The following is an 11,197-nucleotide window of genomic DNA, read 5'->3' on the forward strand; positions in this document are numbered from 1 at the left end:
GTCCACAACTTGACATTCCTTTCTTCAAGGCTAGTTGAAGCTAGGAGGAGGATCTGGTATTTTATTTTTGATGAGTCAGTATGTTACAGAAATGGGAAGAATGTTCATTATATGGACTATGATAGCAAGTTTATAATTCTACTGCAAACTTACTTTTCAAAATGCCAAAATTCACTGTAGTTGGTTCACTCACTTTGCAGAAAAGTTGTGATGGAACTGGCACAATGTACTTTGTAGGATGTGGCTATAATGCCTTTCCTGTTGGATCAGAGTATGCTGACTTCCCAAATATCGATGACAAGCAGAAAGACAGAGAAATAAGGAAATTCCGATACATTGTACATGCGGAACAGAATGCCTTGACATTTAGGTCTGAGATAATTTTGAATGTACTTCTCTTTAAAATAATAAGGGCCAGTTGAAAATAGTTTTCTTTTGTGGTAATTTATTTCCCTTACAAAATTCTAATAAGAAACATTATTTTCAGAAACATAATTTTGATTAAAGTCAGTCCTGCTGCTGAATCTCAAGCCATTGTCATAGAATCTCCTGACCTTCCACCTTATTGAGAAAATCTGTTTAATTTTCTACCCTCCCTCTCTTTTACTAAAAGTTTGTCCTTAGAATCTTGTTCAGCTTGTCATATTTTTGGCTAATACTATTTCCTTTTTTTCCGAAGTCTAGAACATGCTGGTTTATGTTCATAAACATACAGACTTTATTATAAAAGAGTCTTTGTTAGAGATTATAGCTAGAATTCCCTCCTTTTAAAGCTATTTTAGGTCACTTCCACAAATCTGTCTCAGCATTTACAGCTGGGGGATGTTATGGGATTTTTTAAAAAAAAACATGTAAGTCTCCACATAATGCTTCCTGTCCTGGGAGAACTCCTAAAAGGGCAGGACATCTATATTTACCTAATGAGAGGAATTTAGTGGGAGAGGAACACCAGCACTGTGGACTTCCAGGGACTGCTGTGGAAAAAGAAAGAGTTGTAGGGAGGAGCTGGCATTTGAGCCGAACTTGAAAAGATTGCTAAGATTGTGGCTGAGATGTCCTTCAAGCACTATCAGAAAAGCCATTTTTGCTTCTAACATCAGCCACAGTCTAAAGGTAGGAAAAGATATTGTGTGTTTAGGAGCATACATATTCTCGTTAGGCTGGACTGTGGACATGGTAAATGCAGCTCACAGGATAGGCTGGCACTGGACAAGAAAAGACTTTCTGTTGGCTCTTCCTTGGCAGGTGGTGGGGAGGTGGAATTCTGTTGGCATAACCTCACTATATATAGACTATAGTGAGAGACCCTCTAGGTGTATAGTTTGAGCAGGCTAGATGCAAAGCACAGAAATGAGAGTATTCTCTTTGTGGTACAACATGCCTGAGAAAACATCCTAAGGAAGGATTTATTTTGGCTCACAGTTTTAGAGGTTTCAGTCCATGATTACTTGCCATGGTTGCTTTTTAGTCCTTGATACAGTGAGGCAAATCTTGATGGCAGAAGGGTCTGCCAGGAAATAGAGTAAATGAGGAAGAGCCTGATGAGATGTGCCCCCAGTGACCTACTGTCCTTTCTAACCCTACCTCGAAAAGGTTTCACTGTCTCCCAGTAATGCTATCATGTTACATGACTGTATCAATGCATCAATCATTTGGTTAGGTCATAGCCCTACTATCCAGTCACCTCTCAAAAACTGGGTCTACCAGCTGAGTACTTAAGAGCTTAGCACAAATTTCATACCCAAACTATAGTAGAATCTCAACTAGATGGATGTAGATATGGAAGAATTGAAGACAGATAGCTGAGAGCAATGTAGACTCAAGAACTTGAACTTGGCGGCTGTGAATATGGCCTAGTGACAAGAGTGCTTGCTTCTTATACATGAAACCCTAGGTTTGATTCCTCAGCACCACATATATAGAAAAGGCCAGAAGTGGTGCTGTGGCTCAAGTTGGCAGAGTGCTAGCCTTGAGCGAAAAGAAGCCAGGGACAGTGCTCAGGCCCTGAGTCCAAGGCCCAGGACTGGCAAAAAAGAAAAAAAAAAAAAAAAGACCCTGAAGTTGGAATCCCTGTAACCCTAAACGACATCAATCCTTAAACCTAAACTACCCCAGAGAGCAATATTTTTCACCAAAAGTCTCCTCTGTGCTGTGTTCATCCTCCTCATTACAGGCTTGCTTGCTCCATCTTGTACATAGGTATGACTTTGTCATATCCAAATGTTGAACATAATCATCCTATCATGGAGAAAGATTAAAAGGATTGAAACTCAACCAAACTTTAACATTTATTTATTCTTTAGGAAGCATTTACTATATGTCTGTTAGATCCCATTTTAGGGTTCCATAATGCTTTCATGTCAAATCTGACATGATTAGCTGTGAAGTAGTTTGAACCTCAGTTTCAAATATTAGTATAAAAAGAAGTTATACCCATTAAATGGTTTTTTTTTAAAGGAAGAGGATAAGAAAGTGTAATAGAGGATAAATTTGATCTCAAGTACATTATGGTAATAAAGATAGACTACAACAAAGTTCTTTTGTACAATTAACATATATTAATAAAAAGAGAGAAAAGAAGTACTTACTTAGAAAGCATTGTTTTGTTTTTTAAATCACATGTTCATCCCCTCTTTCTCTCCCTCTAGCCTCAGTCTGCTACTGACTATCCTACCAATGGCTTTGAATACTCACTAATTAAGCAAGAATAACATTTGATCATTGTTTGTAATGTTGCAAATCTTTTTCAAGCAGCTTAATTTTAAGAATTTCCCTACAAAATAACTTTCCCTCTCAGAAACTACTTGCATAATCTTTTGTCAATTTTTATAGGTGTCAAGAAATAAAACCAGAAGATAGACGTATGATTTTTGTGACCAAGTGCCCTTGTGATGAATGTGTACCTTTAATTAAAGGTGTAGGCATAAAACAAATCTATGCAGGGGATGCAGATGTTGGTAAAAAGAAGGAAGACATTTCTTATATGAAGTTTGGGGAACTGGAGGGTGTTAGCAAATTTACGGTAAGTAGATAAACTTTTTCTTCAAAGCATGCATCCTATCATGTTGTTTGGTGCCCTGATACATACATAAGTTTCATCAGATGATTATAATTGAATTCATTTTTATGTGCAAGCACTTATCTATCAATGTTTGCCAAGGATCTCTGCCTTATGAATTAATGTTTCTGTAGAGTTGTTCACTGATTTTGTGTGTCTGGAGCCAGTAGGTCCTTTGGTGCCGTCTGGTGAGTTGGTAACAGAAAAATTTTGACCCACCTCTTCCCTCACACTCTTTTTAGTGGGCAGAGGAAAACAGTGGAAGACCAGAAGACATGTCCATACACACACATTTCTCAGGAAAAAAAGTCAGGAAAAATTATAATTTCATATTTGATAGTTCAAAAAAAGCAGTTCATGAAAAATCCAGAATTTGTCTTTATTTTTTTTTTACTACTAAGGTTTTCTAAAAATGTGTTTACTTTTCTGTGTGTGTTTGTGTTCTGGTCCTGGGGCATGAACTCAGGATCTTGGCGCTGTTTCTGAACTTTTGTGCTCAAGACTAGCACTCTCCTACTTGAGCCACAGTTCCACATGTAACATTTTGGTGGTTAACAGAAGAGTGCCACAGACTTCCCTGCCCGAGCTGGCTTTGAATTGCAATCCTCAGATCTCAGCCTCTGTGTAGCTAGAATTACAGGCATGAGCTCCTGGCACCCAGCTGAAATGTGTTTACTTTTGAAGCAGTCTTAAGTGTACAAAGAAGTTCTAAGAACTCTACAAAGAAAATTTTCTAAAAGATGTTAACAGGATGCCAAATTCTGTTTTGTTTCCTTAAATGAGGAATTAGCCTATAACTACAGTAGAGCCACAAAATATAAATAAATAAGTACTGACACATTTCTGCAGTTAGTCCACAAATTCCAGACACTGACTACTAATAGTATTCCTAGTAATGGTTTATATCATACTGCTTTTGACATTCAGTAATCCTAATATTTAGTGTAACATTTATAGACTAGAATTTGCAATGGTAGAAAAAGCAGATGAAAGAACTGCTGTGCATTCCTCTTATGTATATCAGATTGAGTCCAGGGTACTTGGAACATAAATATACTGTGTGTATATGTAATATGTATATATGTACTTATATGTATATGCACATATGCATATATTGTAAAATTATGTCTGCATTATTCCATAACTCATACAAAGCATTGTTAATACATTGCTATATTTTCTGTTGTTAAAATTTGCATACACCACTAAGGTTTTACAGTTATTAAAAACCTTATTTTTAAGTAATCTTAAATATAAATCCACAAGTTTCCCTTTTCATTTTCTCTCTCCAAGCTAATAGGTTTTAGTGGTTTGATATGTTTAAACATGTCTCTTTAAAACATTTTACTCATGTAACTTCCCATTGCCTGTGAGTTCTCTCTCTTGGTGTTGACCTAGAGGTCTAGCAGGACCTTTTTGGGTAAGCCATTAATGATTCTGATGGAGATTCTAGCCAGGTAAGGAAAGAAGGAAGGCTGTGCTATGAAATACTAATCACACACCATTTTCTCTTCTGCTGCTCCAGGTTTCTCTCGATGTTTAGTCTTCCCTATTTTCTTTCTGAGTGGTTGAGATAGAATAGTACACCAAAAATGTATATGGTTTGTTATATGATATAAAATGCTAGTATATAAACATTAACCTATATGATTTTATATGAAAAGCCATGGTAATTTTGGCTATAGTTCTGTTCTTTAACAACAAGGCCTTTTCTAGAAATTATGTGACTCAGTATCACCTGCAGAAGAATCCCATGTACAAGAATTCTGGGATGCAGAGCCTGGCCAGCCCAGTTCCTGATTCCAGCGCTGCCTGTAGTTACTAAGTCATCTGAGGTACTGCCCTTTGTTAGTCTCCACTTTCATATCTACCAAGTGAATGTATGTGATCTTAAAGACCCTTTCTTTCTCTCAGAGTTTGACTCTGATCCTAGAAGGTGTCATCAGTCATACTATTCAGGATCATTCAGTGTGGCATTATTAGGCCAACTTCTTTTGGTTACACTTTTTAAATGCTGCTTTGATATGTACAAGCAGGTGACTAAAATGCTATTTATTAAAGCACATGAATAAAATATTTGTATTCCCTTAAGTGGCAGATGAGTCCATTGGAAGCTTATAGTCTTGAAGAAAATGAGCCTGACTAGAAAGAAAGTGTTTACAAGTCCTATATTAATGGTGACTTTGTTGCTGAGGACAGTGGACACAGTGAATTTTAAAGAGCAAGTGATGAAAATTAGTGTGTTAAGGGGGCTCTTTTACATGCTGGATTTTTTTTTTGCCATTCAATTTGTTCACTTTTGTATGTAACAAATACAAGGTGTTGTAGACAGCACTAATTAATGATTACTCCAATACAATCTGCATTTTAGTGCAAAAATATATACACATTGAATTTGTAAATTCAGTTTGTACAAAGAAATAAAAAACAATACTCTTATTTACCAACACAAAAGCTTCCTGGATGTGAGAAAGGGAAAAGATATTTACTTAGTATGGATGATTCTAGGACCAAATGATAATAAGACATATATCTATTTCTATCTCTGTATATGTAGACTATCTCTAAACCTATGTTCCTTAGTAATGCTATATTTTCCCATCGGGTCAGATAATAGCAATTATCTATTTATTGAATAATCTATAAGTAAGAATCATCATACCTACAATAAGTGAATCATTTATTGCAATATTTATGTTAGCATAAACTGTTCTGAATGTAATATCTTTGAGAGATCTTACACTTCTTTAGGAACATAATTTTGAACATTTATGCATATTCTAACAATATCAAGTTAACAATATAATATTACTTGAAAATAGTTGCCATGTTACAACTGTATTCTAAGTAAAAAGTTTTCCTGATAAAGATGATTTAATTACTCTGAAAAATCAAAAACTAGAAAGAGATCTGAAAGAGTCAATGTCTTATTTGTGTTCTGAAGTAGCATTATTCCGATCGTAGGTTTATTATTTGTGATCTGGAAAAAATATGTCTCCACTAAATGTTCTTTTTAAAAATTTATCAGGAAATAAAGGAAAACGTATGGACCTGATTAAAGGATGTGACAGTGCTTGAGGAGAACAATTATAATGTTCTGGGTGTTAGCGAAAAGGCTACAGAAAGAACTAATCCTAAAAAGATGAATTACTTTATCTGTGTTAAAACTAAGAACTGCTCATCAAAAGATACCATTGGGAGAGCCTTGAAATAGAAGACATTTTCCACTTACAGTCAACAGAGGGCACGCACTCAGCATTTCTCCTACCTAGCTCTCTTAAGACAAGGAAGGAAGCCATGCCTTGGTTAAAGTCCTGGAGACAGCAAGGAGGGCATCAGAGGACAGCTGCTGCTTTGCTGGCTATGTTTCATTTATTGACCTAGAGTGGTGAAGTGAAGTATAATATTTGCTTTGTGACAGTTCATTAAACTAAGTTTGTGTTTTTAATGCATTTTTGAACAAGAGTTTTATATCAGATAATATGTTTATCTCTTTTTCAAGTAAACAGCTTTATTGAAGTATAATTCACAAATCATAGATTAAACTTTTGTGTATGTGTTCATCAGTCTTGAGTCTTGAACTCAAGGCCTGGGCTCTGTGTTCTAACATTGAACCACAGCTCCACTTCTGGCTTTTTGGTGGTTAATTGGAGATAAAGAGTCTCACAGACTTTCCTGCCCAGGCTGGCTTCAAACCATCATCCTCACCTTCCTGAGTAGCTAGGATTACAGGCATGAGCCACCAGCACCCAGCATAAATCAGCCTTTTAAAGTACAGGATTCACTGGATGTTAGCTTCTTCAGATTGGTACAAGTATTACCCCAACCTAAATTAGAATGCTTGCATTATCTCACAAAGAAACCTCATACCCATTTTAGTTACTCTCTGTTGCCTCCACACCAGTCCCTTGCTTTACTGCTACAGAGAGGACAACCTTTGGCCACACCTGCCTTTCCAGCTTGTTAGGGAATTGCTTCTTCATTTCCTGTCAGTGCTGGTAGCAGGAACAAAATGAGGAGATGGAGATCACCTCTCCTTGGGGAGCATTCTTTTCAGTCACTGGGGTTTCAAGGAAATAAAAATATTCAGGAATCTATACTGCTCTAAGAAAGAAAATAACACAGAGATAAGAGAAACATTTTGCTAGCATCAGAATAGTAGTAGTACATAAAAAACTAAGCCAGAGTTAGCTTAGGAACAAGGATCCCATCGAAGCTGGGGCTTTGAAAGTGAGTGGGGGGGGGCAGCTGAAAAATAGGTGAACTGAACCTGAGATTCCTACATGAAACAGGTCCTTGAATGAAGCTAGAAGACTCCCACTCAGAGTAGTAGAGGGATATTTTATCAGAAGCAAAAGACTCACAAGTATCAGATCTGAGTTCATAATTGCAAAGTCAATGAACAACAATAACAACAACCAAAAAACCAAACCCCAAAACACCGAAAGTAAGAGTACAGAGAAACATCAAACAGGACTTCCTACTCTAGAGTCATCAAATAGATCAAAGTCAAATATAAAAAGTCTAGGGACAAGATGTTTTGAGAAAATGAAGCCAAGTATGATGGTTCATGCCTGTAAGAATCCAGGAGGCAGAGGCAGGATGATTGGGAGTTTAGGCCAGCCTGGGCTCCATCATGAGATTCTGTCTCAGACACAAACAAAACATCACTGAACGAGTAAAGCCAGTGTTTATCAGTGGATACACTGTTGGCATTACAGTTTTTAATGTGATGCACTGATGATGAGTTACAGGATGCCTGGTCCCCATTGGGAGGGCCATGTATATCACATGAGGCAGAAACAGACAGACTATTGAAGAGGTAGTGCTGGAAAATGGGTTATTCCTGATAACAAATTCTTACCTCCCATAATACTTAAACATCAGCCTCACATGAAGTAAAAGGAAAAGGAAAAGGAAAAAAATTCAAGTATTAGAAGAAAATACAGAATATGTTTATGACACAAATTTTTGTTCACTATGAAAGAACAGACTAAGAAATTAGAATACGTTCCTACTAAGGACTTCTCTTCTACAAGAGACAGGGTAAAGCCAGTGAACAGACCAGCCTGCCGCAGGAAGGGTAAATTTTCCACACACAGCAGTGAACTTACTAGGTCCAGAACATGTAAGAAGTCCTACAGGCTGATCGGGAAAACAGTTACTGGGGAATAATAGTCGCTGGAATTTCACAGCATCAGAAACATGTCTGAGTCTGATGGACACATGAAGAGGATCCTCGTAATAGAGAAATGCAAATTAAAATGACATTTTACGTGACCAAAGTGTGCTGGTGCCAAGTGCTAGTGAGGATGTGGCCCTTGAGGAATCTGTATATTTGTCTGATGAGGCCAAACATTGGAATTAGAGATTATCATTGTAAAGCTTAAGGTGTCTATGACCTTGTTCACACATGATCTAGAAATTCAGTCTATGTACATGACCTAGAGAAATTCATCTTGTAGAAGAGACAGCTCATTGCAATGTCACTTCTCTCTGTCTCTGTCTCTGTCTCTCTCTCTGTCTCTCTCTCATGTCTCTTTCTCTGTCTCTCTTGGTCTTCTCTTTTTGCTCAAGGCTATTACTTGATCATTTGAGCCATAGCTCTACCTCCAGCCTTTTGGTGGTTAATTGGAGATAGGAGTCTCACACACTTGCCAAGGTTGGCTTCATACCTTGACCCTCAGGTCTCAGCCTCCTGGGTAGCTAGGATAACAGTTGTGAGCCACCAGCCTCTAGCTGCAATGTTATTCTTTACAGCCAAAGCTGGAAATGACACTAGTTAAAAGTCTGATTTGTTTCCACCATAGATTTCCGGCTAGCAGTGAAAAACGAACTCTAACTTCATTCTTTAGTGTAAAGAACTGTGGAATGCTGTTGGGATGCAATCTCTATATAAAGGTCAAACCAAATAGTTTGCTTTCTATATGTACTCAAGTTTCTTTTAAAAAGCAAGGAAATGATAAGCATCAGAAGGCACAGAAGAGAGGAGGCACATGGGAATTGGTAATGGTCTAGCTGTTCGTTGGGGCAGGAGCTTCTTTAATCTTTCTTTCCCTCCATGATTCTATAAAAAGACAATTGAGAGGGAAAGAGCTCTGTTCTGGAAGGCAGTTCTGGTAGATTCCCCAGGAGCCCAGAAGCAGAGGCACAGAGGGAACTTGACTGCTCTGTGGTGCTAGTTTCACAGGTGTGTGTAAGCCAAACTAATTGAATCAGATGACTGAAATATTTTCAGTTTATTGTGCATTGAAGCACCCTAAACAAAGCCAGGAAGAGGTGAAAACTGGGCTCTTCTCCCAGCCTGCGCAGATGGAGACCTGGAGAGTACACGTGAGTGCTCCTTTTCTCTGCCCCACAGGTAGTTCTCTCCTCTGGATGGATAAGTAGGTGCACTTTCTCTCTTCCAGCCTAATAATCATGACACCTCAGCCCACTAAAAGCTGTATGAATTATTTGCTGCATACTGTTAAGTGAATGAGAGAATCCAGTTTTGTTTGTTCATTGTTGGGCCCGTACTGAGACTTGAACTCAAGGGCCTTGAGCTATCATTGGCTTTTCACTCCAGGCTTGTGCTCTAACACTTGAGCCACACCCCTACTTTCAGCTTTCTGCTGGTTAACTTCAAAATGTCAGAGTTGTCTTCCCAGGCTGGCTTTGAACCTCAGTCCTCAATCTCAGCTTCTTGAGTAGGTAGGATCAGAGGCGTGAGCCATCAGCACTCCACTGAGGGAATCTACGTTTTAAAGGGTTATTGATACTATATTTCCAAAGTTACCTTATATGTGTTGTTTTTTTTTTTAAAGATAAAGTCTTGCTATCCCACTGAGGCAAGCCTCCAAGCTCCCATAGCCGTGGCCTTTCTAGTGCTGGGATTACAGGCATGGACCACCACACTGGGCTCTTAAGAGTTACTTAGAGGGCTGGGGATATGGCCTAGTGGCAAGAGTGCTTGCCTCGTATAGATGAGGCCCTAGGTTCAATTCCCCAGCACCACATATACAGAAAACGGCCAGAAGTGGTGGCACTGTGGCTCAAGTGGCAGAGTGCTAGCCTTGAGCAAAAAAAAGCCAGGGACAGTGCTCAGGCCCTGAGTCCAAGCCCCAGGACTGGCAAAAAAAAAAAAAAAAAAAGAGTTACCTAGAATCAGTGTAGATTGAAAATTTGAGTGTGGGCTATTGAAATGGTTGAGAATTTGAAGGTAAAATAAAGTGCATGCTTCTTACCTTATGCATTGTTTACAATTCAAGCCCAAGTGGCTGGAATGAGTGCCCCTGTGACTGAAGTGGCCTTTCCTAACATGATGTTGTTCTTGCATGCTAGATGGTGTGTTGAGACCCAGGTCTGGGAAGGAAGAGCGCCACCCCACCAAGAGGCTGTGCCTGGAAAGCCACTGGGAAGGCTGGGCTGCTCTGCAGTGATTGCCCAGAAAACTTGCGATGCTCCCTACATCGGCTCTTGACAAAAGAAGGGTGCATTTCATAAGAAATCCCAGAGTTGGGTTTTTTGTTGTTGTTGCTTTTTAAGGAAGTTATTATATGGCATGAAAAGCAGCAATGAGAATCCTTTTTAGATTTGTGTATTCCCAGAATATAAGCAATGTGTGCTTAATAATCTTATGAGACCAGTATGATCACCAGTATGGATTGTGGTCTTGATTTTCTACAGCCGGTTTAAAAGGAACTTGCTCACAGAAAGTAACTACTCAACCAGGAATGCTCCTCTTTTGAGAAATCTTAATTTCAAGAGTGACAGTATCTTCTAACCATCCAGTCATCTTTTAGGAATCTGGGTCAATAGATAATGTTCATACCCAATCTTTCTAGTCGTCAGAATTTGCCTACTTTGGATTGACTCATAAAGTTGGTGGAATTGGTCTCCATATTAAAACTATACTCAAAAAAATGTCAATACCTTGTAGGTCTGTGGTAGAGCATTTGGGTAGGAGGCACAAGTCACAGGTTTTTATCCCCCACATTAAAATTAATTTCTAAATGTTTTTCTTTATATTTATACACAGACTAGCTCAGGCTAGCCTCAAACTTATCTATGAACATAAACATATCTATATTGTCACACACATTTATATATATGTGTGTGTGTGTGTGTGTACATGACTCATTTTATTTTACTTTTCAT

The 11,197-nt window shown here is 38.3% G+C and overlaps 1 pseudogene; it reads left to right on the plus strand.

Annotated features, from left to right (window-relative positions):
* Nucleotides 1-216: 216 nt before the first annotated feature.
* Nucleotides 217-10,843, plus strand: LOC125348287 (annotated as a pseudogene).
* Nucleotides 10,844-11,197: the final 354 nt, after the last annotated feature.

Source organism: Perognathus longimembris, chromosome 3, assembly GCF_023159225.1.
Source record: "Perognathus longimembris pacificus isolate PPM17 chromosome 3, ASM2315922v1, whole genome shotgun sequence".
Classification (NCBI taxonomy): Eukaryota; Metazoa; Chordata; class Mammalia; order Rodentia; family Heteromyidae; genus Perognathus; species Perognathus longimembris.